This window comes from Bos mutus, chromosome 10 (assembly GCF_027580195.1).
Source record: "Bos mutus isolate GX-2022 chromosome 10, NWIPB_WYAK_1.1, whole genome shotgun sequence".
Classification (NCBI taxonomy): domain Eukaryota; kingdom Metazoa; phylum Chordata; class Mammalia; order Artiodactyla; family Bovidae; genus Bos; species Bos mutus.
This window is the reverse complement of record NC_091626.1, coordinates 48,521,436-48,534,471: the sequence shown is the minus strand read 5'-3', so window position 1 is coordinate 48,534,471 and position 13,036 is coordinate 48,521,436. Positions and strand designations below refer to the sequence as shown.

At 39.9% G+C, this 13,036-nt stretch overlaps 1 protein-coding gene across 5 annotated transcripts in view; it reads left to right on the top strand.

Annotated features, from left to right (window-relative positions):
• ATP8B4 (ATPase phospholipid transporting 8B4 (putative)) overlaps nucleotides 1-13,036 on the top strand; it is a 283,123-nt gene that overhangs the window by 62,327 nt on the left and 207,760 nt on the right. Inside the window, exon 1 of one of the 5 annotated variants that reach the window (XM_070377882.1) lies at nucleotides 2,240-2,400. The exons of the other annotated variants lie outside the window; for them this stretch is intronic. The gene's annotated coding sequence lies outside the window, so the exon portion shown is untranslated. Of the gene's footprint in view, nucleotides 1-2,239; nucleotides 2,401-13,036 lie in introns of those variants that run through there. 5 annotated transcript variants of the gene reach the window in all.

Genomic DNA, 13,036 nt, shown 5'->3' with positions numbered 1-13,036 from the left:
TAATTATAATACTTGGGCATCCCTGGTGGCTCAGATGGTAAAGAATCTGCCTGCAGAGCAGGAGACCTGAGTTCAATCACTGGGTCTGGAAGATCCCCTGAAGGGCATGGCAACCCACTCCAGTATTCTTCCCTGGAAAATTCCACGGAGTGAGGAGTCTTACATATATATGTATTTATATAGATGTATTCATGTATATGTTTATATGAATATGTGTATTGTTGTTGTTTAGTTGCTAAGTTGTGTTCAACTTTTTTGTGATCCTTTGAACTGTAGCCTGCCAGGCTCCTCCGTCCATGGGATTCTACAGGCAAGAATACTGGAGTGGGTTGCCATTTCCTTCTCCAGGGGATCTTCCTGACCCAGGGATCAAACCCATGTCTCCCTCATGGACAGGTGGATTCTCTACCACTGAGCCACCAAAGAAGTCCATGAATGTGTATACATATATAATAAAGACAATCTGTACTTTGAACATTAGGAACCATTTTTTTGGGAAACCCTAACTTTTGAATATTTTGTTAAAATATATATGGGAGTGTGTGTGTGTATACACACACACACACACACACACACACACATATATGTTTTATTTTCTGCTATCCTGAAGCACTGTTTGGGGCATCCCTGGGGGACAGGTGCCCCAGCATTCTTAACAGGTAGTGAAATCTTGAGGTTGCATTAACCTGGAAAGCCAAACAAGCAGCGTCTTAAAGCGACTCTTGTCAGGAAAGGTGCTCCTGCTCTGTTGCTCACTGTTCTCTGGCACTGATCACTTACTTATTTTGTGTTATCAGTTTACAAGTTTATTGTCTGCCTCTCTCCCTACATCTAAAGTGCAAACTTCCTCTCAGAGGGTAGGGTCTTTGTTTATTCACATCGGTAGTCCTGGCTCCATGATCCAGTGCCTGACACATAGAAGACCCTAAATTAAATGTAAAGATAAAAGTTCGGGGACATATCCCTTCGTTCTTTCCCTCCCACACATGCTTTTGTTCGTGGTGGGGAGCCCAAGCTTAGGAGAATGTTCTGAAGCTGCTCATAGTGGTGGTGTTGGTGCTGATGATAAGGATTTAGCGGTTCTCAGTAAAGCCTCATCTGTGTGTTGACCCTCCGTCCGTAGTTATCACTTCTCCATTCCTTCCAAATAGGAACGCTGTGGGCTCCTCACTGGGTAACTTTTGACTAATACTGAGGAGTTGTGGTTCTCCCTGGTACCAGTGAGGCGCCAGACGCCGGATCTCCACGCCCGCCCGCTTGCCCCATACATGCATTCTTTTGGGATCTTTGCATAAACATGGGCGTTTCACATATTTCCGTGTGATGCAAATGCCTTTAGGCCACTTCCTTTTTAATGCAAGTAGTCTGTGGACACAGTCTCTTTTTGGTTTTCATTTTATGGTTTAAAGATAATCTCTCCCTTAGGAGTCAGGGCTGTTTCTCTCTCTGGAATCCAGGATGTACTATAACAATACTATATCTGCCTCCTCTTCTGGTAAGAAAAATAGGCTTTCTCCCTTCAAGATCCTGATAGTTACTTTTTATAACTGTCATGGAATAAAAATGTTTCATCAAATTTGGGAAGATCTTTTGCTAGTGCTTAAACTTTGGTACTCATTGCGAAAGTTCCTAGGGTTTGGCCTGTGGGATTCACAGATGCAGGCAGTGTCCCCAGACAAACCACCAAACGCGGTTAGGCTCAGCCTTCCATGACTCACTCTTTAAGGCAAATATAGAGATAAAAGTAAATTATTATATAAAAATGTAAACTGATCTTTTATATATTAGTAAGACTCTTACCTGGGATTTGATTGATTGGGAGTAAAAGAAAAATCAACTCAAATTAACGTGGACAATATAAGACATGGACAGATCATATAACTAAAGAGTTCAGAGGTAGGGTTCTTCTCAGAAGAGGCTTGGTTTGGTTTCATTCTCAGTGTTTCTTGGCCCTGCATCTTCAGTGTAGAATTTGTTCTTGGCAGCCTCCTCCATTCACGGTCCCAAATGCTGTCAGTGACTCCTAAGGCTACTTTCTTCCAGGTTGGACTTCAGTAGGAGAAAAAAAGCCTATATTGCCAGCAAATTCCCAAAACTGATACATTAGTAAGACTTTAATCACATGATGTAGGTCATGTGCCAATCCTTGAATTCAAATTTGTAATTAGAAGGGTGGGGCATGTAATTGATTTAAACTAATCTGGCAACCCACTCCAGTATTCTTGCCTGGCGAATCCCAGGGACAGAGGAGCCTGGTGGGCTGCCATCTATGGGGTCTCACAGAGTCGGACACGACTGAAGCGACTTAGCAGCAGCAGCAGGCCTGACCTTGGAGTTATGGTTCGGAGTTGAGTCAATCTAGATCACAGGACTAAGAAATTTGGGGCACTGTTAGCTGAGGTAAAGGGGGAAATACTTGTTATACTTGGTATTGAAACAGGACTGGGTTGGGAACACTGAGGTTGGTTTTTTATTTTTACTTTTTGTATCTGTTATGTCTTGCACTCTTCAAATATTAGAGTTTCCATTTTTGGTTATGGTAGCCATTATTGATGTCTGTTAGTGTTTCTGGCTTTCCGCCTTATGGACATATGGTTACTCTTTCTGGTCTATTAGCTGTGAGCATTTCCGTTGAAGCATTAACCTGTGGGTGTGAGACTATTCAGAGTGTTCTCTTTGCCTCCATTAATGCAACTGGAAGTGTTTGAGATGGTGGTTGGTCCATTATAAGTAACTATGTTGAGCAGATCTCCCTGCTGGCTCATGCTAGACAAGTAGTATGAGTAAAAACAAACCCTTAGTATGCTAAACCATGAAAATTCTGAAATTATAGGTTACTGTGGCATAACTGGTTTATCCTGTCTAGGACACTGGATTTCCTAAACCCATTTGGGTTATTTGAGGGTTGGTCACAAATATCTTGTATATTTATAATTTTTTTTCAACTTAACAAAATTGCTTTCATGTCTATGATACCATCTTATGTGCACAACGATTGTATAAATGTAATGAGAAATATTATTACTCCATTTTGCCAGTGGAATAATTGAGGCGAACTCCTGAAATGCTCTGTCTGCTAGTTTAGCAGTATCTGCTACTTTCTATTTGCTTTGTTTTCTTAAGCAATATGATTACATGATAAAATCAGATTATAAAAAATTATGTTTTTCATTTTATGAATATTTTATTTGATGGCCCCTTCTTGAAGAATTTGTCATTTTCTTTCTTTATTCTTCCCCTCCACCAAGTAGTCAGTGTTAAAGACTTTTGCTGCTTCTGTTGGAGAGCTAAATTAAGGGAGTGGTTAGCTAAACTATTTGCCTGCATTGAGCTTTGAGAGGGACTGAATGGAGTTCAGGGAAGCTGCAGTTCTACACTAGACAGTAGGTAAACGGGGCTCCTGCTGAGGAGGTGGACTCAAGAGGAGAGGGTCGGCATATAGTGTTTCTTCTGGTCGGAAAATGACGGCAGGCCAGAAATAGAGTATAAGAGAAAGCAAGGGCTGATTGCTCTGAAAGCAGAAGAGACATCTGCTTTGCAATGAGTTGGGGAAGCACAGTGGTAGCTCAGTTGGTAAAGCGTCTGCCTACAATGCAGGAGACCCGGTTTGATCCCTGGGTCAGGAAGATCTCCTGGAGAAGGAAATGGCACCCCACTCCAGTACTCTTGCCTGGAAAATCCCATGGACAGAGGAGCCTGATAGGCTATAGTCCATGGGGTTGCAAAGAGTCGAACATGACTGAGCGACTTCACTTCACTTAGTGGTAAAGAGAATGGGCTTTGGAAGCAGAGAGACTTGATTCAAATCCTGGTTCTACTACTTATAAGCTGTGCAATCTTGTGTGAACTACTTAATATTGCTGTATTAATATCTTGGATTTCCCTTCTATAGAAGGGGGATAATAGTACCTATTTCATAAGGATGTTGCTCTTAGAACAGTACACATAGTAAGAGCTTAATCAATACCAGAAACTATTATTATTTCATTGCCACCCTTCTGCCACCATCCCGGTCTAAGCCATCCATCATCTCTCATCTGTAAATAATTGAAAGACCTTCTCACTGGTCTTCTCACATCTATTCTTTGTCATCACCATCTTTGTCCCAGCCGCCTCCCACTGCCCCTTGTAGTTAGGGTAATCTTTTAAAATTAGAACCTCATCAGGATTACTTAAGACTTTACAGTAAAGACTAAAATCTGTAGTATTGATTGTGAGAAACTCCTCTAATTACCGTTTGTGCTGACCTCTCTAGCTTCATAGTCCCTCTTTCACATCCTCAGGTGTGCCACCTTTGCTCATCTCAGGGCCTTTGTTTTACTGTGTTTCAGAGAAGCAGTGCCTTTCCCTCATTCTGATGTTGCCTTCCAGGTGGAAAGGTCTCTACTGGGGCGATGTTTCTCTGTCCACCCCTTTTCTCACTCTGCCCCATGATGTGGACTTATTTCCATGATGCATCCGTCTTGGGTAAATATCTGAGCTGCTTCAGCTCAGCTTTGCCCTCTTCCTCTGGGAAGTGAGCTTCCTAAAGGAAGCAGGTGGTTCCTGATGCTTTTCTAGGGACAAGCTCTTTCTTACCATGTGGAAGGTCTGTCCTGGTCCCAGATTACTTATGTCTGTGTGGTTAAACCTACCTCATTGTGGGGTCAGTTGACTAGTCCACTTGGCTAACAGACTAAAGCCATGACTTCCAGCCTGATGTCTGTCAGCACGAAAGAAGCTCTACAGATTCCCTCCATGTACTCCCATCTCCTTGGTTTCTTTCTCGTCCACTTCCTCCTCCTTTCTTCCAAGTTGGGTTATTTCTAGTGGTCCTTGGTAGAAAAGTAGTGCAAAGAGGATAGTGGAGAAGCTCTTCCATGCTATATTATAGAATGAGTTGTCCACTATAACAGTTAGCCAATAGGCTGGCTCAAGGAAATGGCCAAATATCACAGTCTAACTAATGGTCACATTCTTGGATAGGGCAGTAGAAATGGAAGCATTGTTTTTCCTTTTTTTTATTGAAAAACAAAGGTAAATGGGTGTGGAGATTCTCCAGGAGGGGGAGCCCTCGTTCCTTGTTCCCAGTCAGCTATGTGTGTTTGCATCATCTGTGACTAAGTCACAACAAAGCCAGTAGAACAAACACCATCATTGCTATAAGTCAATTTAAACAGAATTGTCACAGTCCCCATTTGGTATTATCACTCTATCCCATACAGTTTACCCTTCACCTTTGTGGAATTCAGTTTTATAGGAGAATTTATAATTCCTGTCAGGGTTTATAATGTGGGCCCAGCAAATGTTCTGTCTATCCTTTTAGTAAGATACAGGCTTAACTTCTATTTTAGTTTCAACTTAGCAGGAAAATGTAAAATGGAATTAGGAACATGTGAATCTTTTGGTTAACTGTGTTTTCTCCTTAGCTGCTTTCTTTCCCATTAGTTTTCCAAGTCCCTTTTTTTTTTTTTTTTTTTTTTTAGAAAAACGTGTTGTGATCAACAGCTCTTCCTTCCCAGTCAAGTTTTTGGATAGAAAACTCAGTGCAAAATAGTGATCATCAGCTTACAGACAGTTTTCAGCACAGTGTGATTCATCAGTCCAATGAAGCTGCAAATCCTTCTCTGGACACTTCTTTTACTCTCCCACAACTTGTTTCATAGAGCTGGATGCATTGATTCCTGATAAATGTTAAAAATGGTCATTTAACAGATGACAGTATTTTCTTTGGGGTCCCCTGATAGGTCAGTTGGTCAGGAATCCACCTGCAATACAGGAGACCCCAGTTTGATTCCTGGGTCCAGAAGATCCACTGGAGAAGGGATAGGCTACCCACTCCAGTATTCTTGAGCTTCCTTTGTGGCTCAGCTGGTAAAGAATCTGCCTGTAATGCAGGAGACCTGGATTTGATCCCTGGGTTGGAAAGATCTCCTGGAGAAGGAAAAGGATACCCACTCCAGTATTCTTGGGCTTCCTTTGTGGCTCAGCTGGTAAAGAATCCACCTGCAATGCCGGAGACATGGATTCAATCCCTAGGTTGGGAAGATCTCCTGGAGAAGGGAAAGGCTACCCACTCCAGTATTCTGGCCTGGAGAATTCCATGGACTGGATAGTCCAGGTAGTAGTGATTACTAGGCATCATTGTAGGTTCATTTAAAACAAGCCACATGGGAGGAGGCTCCAGTCAAGATGGGAGAATAGAAAGATGAAGAGTTCACCTCCTCCACAAATATATCAAAAATATATCCACATGTGGAACCATTCTCATGAAATAACTGCTGAACGTTGGCAGAAGATCTCAGAATGTCAAAATTGCAAGAAAGATCACCACATACTTGGGTAGGGTGAAAGAAAAAAGAGAATCAGGATGGGATCCCTGGAAGGGAGCTGTGAAAGAGGAACCATTTCCTCACCCTGGGAAGCCCTTCAAATGTGGGGAGATCAGCTGGGACAGAGAGGGAGCTTCAGGGGCTCGAGGAGAGTACAGCAGCTGGTTTGTGGCAAGAACAGAGAGGGACCAGTACAGGAAGCCTGTGCCACTTCCCTGGTATCCCCAGCCCTAGACATGCATCTGATGGTGTGTGGCGGTGCTGAGTGCCGAAATGTGAGCTTCAAAGGACAGAGCTGCACGGAGACAGCCTGAAGGGGACGGAGTGTGGTACAGGCTGCAACCAAGGAGTACATGCATACTCCCAGCCTACCAAGGAAGTGAAGGGCTATTGTTAGTGGGTGCATGAAGATTGCCATAGCAGCCCCATTATTGGTATGCTCACAGTGGGTGTGGCTCCACCTTTGTGAGCTCTGGGAGTGTGTAAGAGCCAGTGGATTGCCCACATGTGGAGGTGGGGCTGAAATCGGAGCTGATTTGCAGGTGTTACATGATGTAGGAAGAAGGGCTGAAACTGAGCCCTCTCCCCATGGCTTTGTAATCCTCATATTTACCCCCCAGCCACTGGTGCCTTTGTAAACTCAGTGCTGCAGGACATCCGAGCGGACTGTGGGTGCTCCCATGGCTTGGGCAGTTCTGACATTAGTAGCTGTGGGCTTTGCTGGCAGGCACATGCACGCTGGGGTGGGTCTGGGTCTGGGCTGCTTGCATAGCTTGCACAGCAAGTCCAGGTGCACAACTACTGTGGTCCTGGTACCTGACTTAAGTGGAGCTGCCCCTACAGATCTGTGCTGGTGGCTTTGTGAATATAGCTCCGGAGGAACACCAGGGCCAACCATTCCCATGGTTGAGGTGGAACTGTGTACTTTGTGAGCCTGTATCACAGGTAACAAGTGACACCATAGAATGTACTCTCTGGTGGACAGTTCTGGAGGAAGAGGTATACTCAGTGGCTCCTCCCATAACTCTGCTGCTGCTACTATTAAGTCACTTCAGTCTTGTCCGACTCTGTGTGATCCCATAGACGGCAGCCCACCAGGCTCCCCCGTCCCTGGGATTCTCCAAGCAAGAAAACTGGAGTGGGTTGCCATTTCCTTCTCCAATGCATGAAAGTGAAAAGTGAAAGTGAAGTCACTCAGTTGTGTCCTACTCTTAGCAGCCCCACGGCCTGCAGCCTACCAGGCTCCTCCGTCCATGGGATCTGCCAGGCAAGAGTACTGGCATTTTGCCATTGCCTTCTCCAAAGACCTGCCTATTTCATATCACAGCTCAGAAATGGATCTGGGGGCTTTTACAACAACAACTGTGGAGCAGGCCCTGCCCCCAAGAGGACTGTGACAACCATAGAGCAAAGAGGAGACCCTGCTCAATATCCAGTGCAGGCTTTTGTCATCACCACGCCAGTCATATGTTCTACCAAAGAGATAACAAACAGCACACCCTGAGGAAACATGTGGCAGGCATCTGTACTGAAAACAGCACATGCAGCCAAAAACATTAGACTCTTGTATACTACACAGGAACACTCCCACAGAAAAACAGCTCTCCAACACCACAGTAGACCACGGTAGCTTCTCCTAAATTCATAGAGTAAGAGAAATGTAAGTAATATGAAGAAGCAGAGGAACCATTCCTAAAAGATCAAGAGAATTCCCCTGAAAGAAACAGTGAAACAGACGTTTCCAGTCTAATAGTCTCTGAGTTAAAATAAAAAGAGAAAATAAAAATAACGAATTAAAAAAGACTATTGATAGAAATGCAGATTATTTTAAAAAGGAACTAGAAACTATGAAGAGGAACCAAGAAAAATTAGAAAGCTCATTTTGGTGAGAGGAAAACTGAATGAAAGGCAATAAATAGCAAACTGAATAATGCAAAAAAATAAGTAAGTGATCTGAAAGATAAAATAATGGAAATCATCTAATCATAATAGCAGATGGGAAGATAAAAAAAAGAAAATAATATTCAAGATCTATGTAATATTCCCTGGTGGCTCAGATGATAAAGAATCCACCTGCAATGCAGGAGACCCAGGTTTAATCTCTGGATCAGGAAGATCCTCTGGAGAATGGAATGGCTATCCACTCTAGTATTCTTTTTTTTTGAATTCTTTAAAAATTGGAGGATAATTGCTTTACAGAATTGTGTTGCTTTCTGCCAAACACTCCAATATTCTTGCCTGGAGAATTCCCTGGACAGAGGAGCCTGGTGGCTACAGTCCGCTTATTGGGATTGCAAAGTCAGACATGACTAAGCAACTAATACTTTTACTTTCACACTTTTTCATGGAATAATATAAAGCATGTCAATCTACCCATCATAGGATCCTGGAAGGAGAAGAAAGATAAAAAGGGATCAAAAACATATTTGAAGAAATTATGGCTTAAAAGTATGAAACCTAAAGGAAACAGAATTCCAGTTATAGGAAGCGTAGAGGGTCCAAAACAATATGAACTGAACAGAACTACACCAAGACACATTGTAATTAAAATGGCAAAAGTTAAAGGGAAGATTCTAAGGCATCAAGAAAAAAACAAGTTATTAATAGTTACAAAGGAATCTCCATAAGGCTTTCAGCCTATTTCTCTACAGAAACATTGCATGTCAGAAGGGAGTGGCAAGATATATTCAAAGTTCTGAAAGGGAAAAACCTGCAACCCAGGACACTCTACCCTGCAAGGTTATCCTTTAGAATAGAGGAGATATAAAGAATTTCACAAGGAAGCAAAAACTAAAAGAATATAGCAATACTAAACCTATTCTAAAATAAAATATTGAAAGGTTTTCTCTAAATAGAAAACAAGTAAGAATCTATAGGAAAGAGAAAATTACAACTGGAAAATAAGTCACTTAAATAAAGCCAGTACAGAAGTTAAAAAAAAAATTTTTTTATGAAAGTTATGATAACCACAATGAACTGCAAAGAAAAAACATGAAGATATAAAAAAAGGGCATCAAAATAACAAAATGTGGTGGGGGAGAATAATAGAATGTAAAGAAAATGTATTTTTTTTTAAAAAGAATGTGTTTGAGCCTATGTGACTACAAATTTAAAGCAACTAGATATAGGAATGTGTTAATATACTTTAAAAAGAAGGTAACCACAAATTAGAAACATACAATAGAGTCACAAAAACCAAAAAGAAGAGAACACAGATATAATATAAAGGAAAACCATCTCACCATAAAAGGAAAAGCAAAAAGGCAAAGAAAGGAACCATAAGAAATAAAATATCAACTGGAAAACAAGGTTTAAAATGGCAATAAATATATATTTATCAATAATTACCTTAAATGTCAATGAAATAAATAATTCAATCAAAAGACTTAAAGTGGCAGATTGGTTAAAAAGACAAGGGTCTATAATATGCTGCCTAGAAGAGACCTACTTAATAGGGCAAAAAAATACACATAGGTTGAAAGTGAAGGGATGGAAAAAGGCATTTAATGCAAATAGAAATGACAAGAAAGTGGGGGTAACAATACTCATGAGACAAAATAGACTTTCAAGCAAAGTCCATAAAGAAAGAAGGACTCTATATAATGATAGAAGGATCAATGTAAGAAGAGGATAGTATATGCATTAACATATTCACCTAATATAGGAGCACCCAAATACATAAAATGAATATGCTGCTGCTAAGTTGCTTCAGTCGTGTCCTACTCTGCGACCCCATAGACGGCAGCCCACCAGGCTCCCCCGTCCCTGGGATTCTCTAGGCAAGAACACTGGAGTGGGTTGCCATTTCCTTCTCCAGTGCATGAAAGTGAAAAGTGAAAGGGAAGTCACTCAGTCGTGTCCGACTCTTTGCGACCCCATGGACTGTAGCCCACCAGGCTCCTCTGTCTGTGGGATTTTCCAGGCAAGAGTACTGGAGTGGGGTGCCATTGCCTTCTCCAAAAAAAAAAAAAAAAAAGATCATATACCACCATTAAGTTGGATTCATCACAGGGTCACAAGGATGGTTTAAAATACACAGAATCAATGTATGATACACCACACCAATAAAAGAAAATACAAAAACCACATGGTCATCTCAATAAATAAAGGAAAAGCATTTGATAAAATTCAACATCCATTCATGATAAAAACTCTTACCAAAGTGGGCATAAGGGAAACATATCTCAATGTAATAAAGGCTATTTATGACAAGTCCATAGCCAAAAGTACATTCTATGGTGAAAAGCTAAAAAGCCTTCCTGCTAAAACATAGAACAAGACAAGGATACTCACTCTCACTACTTCTATTCAGCGTAGTACCGGAAGTCCTAGCCACCGCAGTCAGATAGGAAAAAGAAATAAAAGCTATTCAAATTGGTAGAAAAGAGGTAAAATTGCCATTATACACAGATGACATGATGCTAAGACTCTGCACACAAACTATTAGAATGGATAAATAAATTTAACAAGGTAGCAGGATGCAAGATTAACACACAGAAATTGGCTACATTTCTTTACACTTTCAATGAAATATCAGAAAGGGAATGCAAAAAAAATAATCCTTTTTAAAATTGTATCCAAAAATGCTTAGGAATAAACCTCACCAAGGAGGTGAAAGACAGATGCTTAGAACTATAAAATATTGATAAAGGAAACTGAAGATGATTCAAAGAAATGGAAAGGTATCCCAGGCTCTTGGATTGGAAGAATTAACATCAAAATGACTATACTACCCAAAAACAACCTACAGATTTAGTGTGATCCCTGTCAAATTACCTATGGCATTTTTCACAGAAATAGAAAAAATAATCCTAAAATTTATATGGAACCATAAAAGACCCAGAATTACCAAAGGAATTCTGAGGAAAAAGAACAAAGCAGGAGGAATAACCCTTCCAGACTTCAGACAGTACCACAAAATGACAGTAATCAAAACAGCATGGTATTGACACAAAAACTGACATATGGATCAGTGCAACAGAATAGAGAGCTCAGAAATAAACCCACACACCTATGGTCAATCAATCTTTGACAAAAACAAAAGTATATAATGGAGAAAAGAGTCTCTTCAACAAATAGTGTTGGGAAAGCTGGACATAAATCAATAAAGTTAGAAAACACCCTCACATCATGCTCAAAATGGCTTAAAGACCTGAATATAAGGCAAAACCAATACAATATTGTAAAGTAACTAGCCTCTAATTAAAATAAATAAATTTAAATAAAAAAAAAGACATGACACCATAAAACTTCTAGAGGAGAATTCTCTGACATAAATTGTACAAGTGTTTTCTTAGATCAGTCTCCCAAAGCAATAGAAATAAGACAAAAATTAAAAAATGGGATCTAATCAAACTTAAAAACTTTTGCACAGCCAAAGAAACCATAAACAAAAAGAAAAGACAGTCTATGGACTGGGAGAAAATATTTGGAAATGATGCAACTGACAGGAGCTTAATTTCCAAAATATACAAATATCTCATACAACTCAGTAACAGAACAAATAACCCAGTCAAAAAAATGGACATAAGTCCTAAATAGACATTTCTTTGAAGATGATATGCAGATGACCAATAGGCACATAGAAGATGGTCAACATTGCTAATTATTAAAGAATCAAATCTATGATGAGGTATCACTTCACTTGGGCTGAATGGCTGTCATTTACAAATGACAAATGCTGGATAGGGTGTGGAGAAACTCTCCTATATTGATGGTGGGAATGTAAATCACTATGGAAAACAGTATGGAGACTCCTCAAAAAGCTAAAAATAGAGTTGCCATATGATCCAGCAATCATACTCCTGGGCTTATATCCAGATAAAACTGTAATTCAAAAAGATACATGCATCCCAATGTTAATTGTAGCACTATTTATAATAGCCAAGACATGGAAACAACCTTGAATGTCCATCAACAGATGAATGGATAGAGAAGATGTGATATATGTGTATATACACATAGGTGCCTGTGCGCACACACACACACAGTGGAATATTACTCAGTCATAAAAAGAATGAAATAATGCCATTTGTAGCAACAAGGATGAAACTAGAGATTATCATATATCATATATGATACGTAAGAAAGAAATACAAATACCATGTGATATCACTTATATGTGGAATCTAAAATATCACACAACTAACACAACATTGTAAAGCAACTATACTCCAATAAAAGTTAATTAAAAAATAAATACAGCAAAACAAGCCTATTTATGAAACAGAACAGACTCATAGACATAGCAAACAGACTTGTGGTTGCCAAGGGGAAGGGTGGGGGTGGATGGATGGATTAGATGGATGGATGCAAGCTATTATATATAGAACAGTTATAAACAAGGTCGTATTCGATAGCACAGGGAACTGTATTTAATATCCTGTAATAAACCATAATGGAAAGAATATAAAAAAGAATATATTAATTATTTTGCTGTATACCAGAAACTAGTAAATTTATTATTAATTATAAATCAGCTATATTTCAATAAAAAATAAATAAAAATCATATGGACTAATCTCCATTTTATGATATTAGTGGATAGAAATTCTCTAGGCATGCTGATTCTGAGTGTCAGTAAGATCTGTCACATCAAATTTCTTCTGCTATGTTTGTGAATAAGATAGAGTGAAGTCTCATGAGAATGTAGTTAGATTTATAGATTGTTAAATAAAATATATTTAATATGTTTTATGTAAACACCTGAAAAAGATAACAACTAT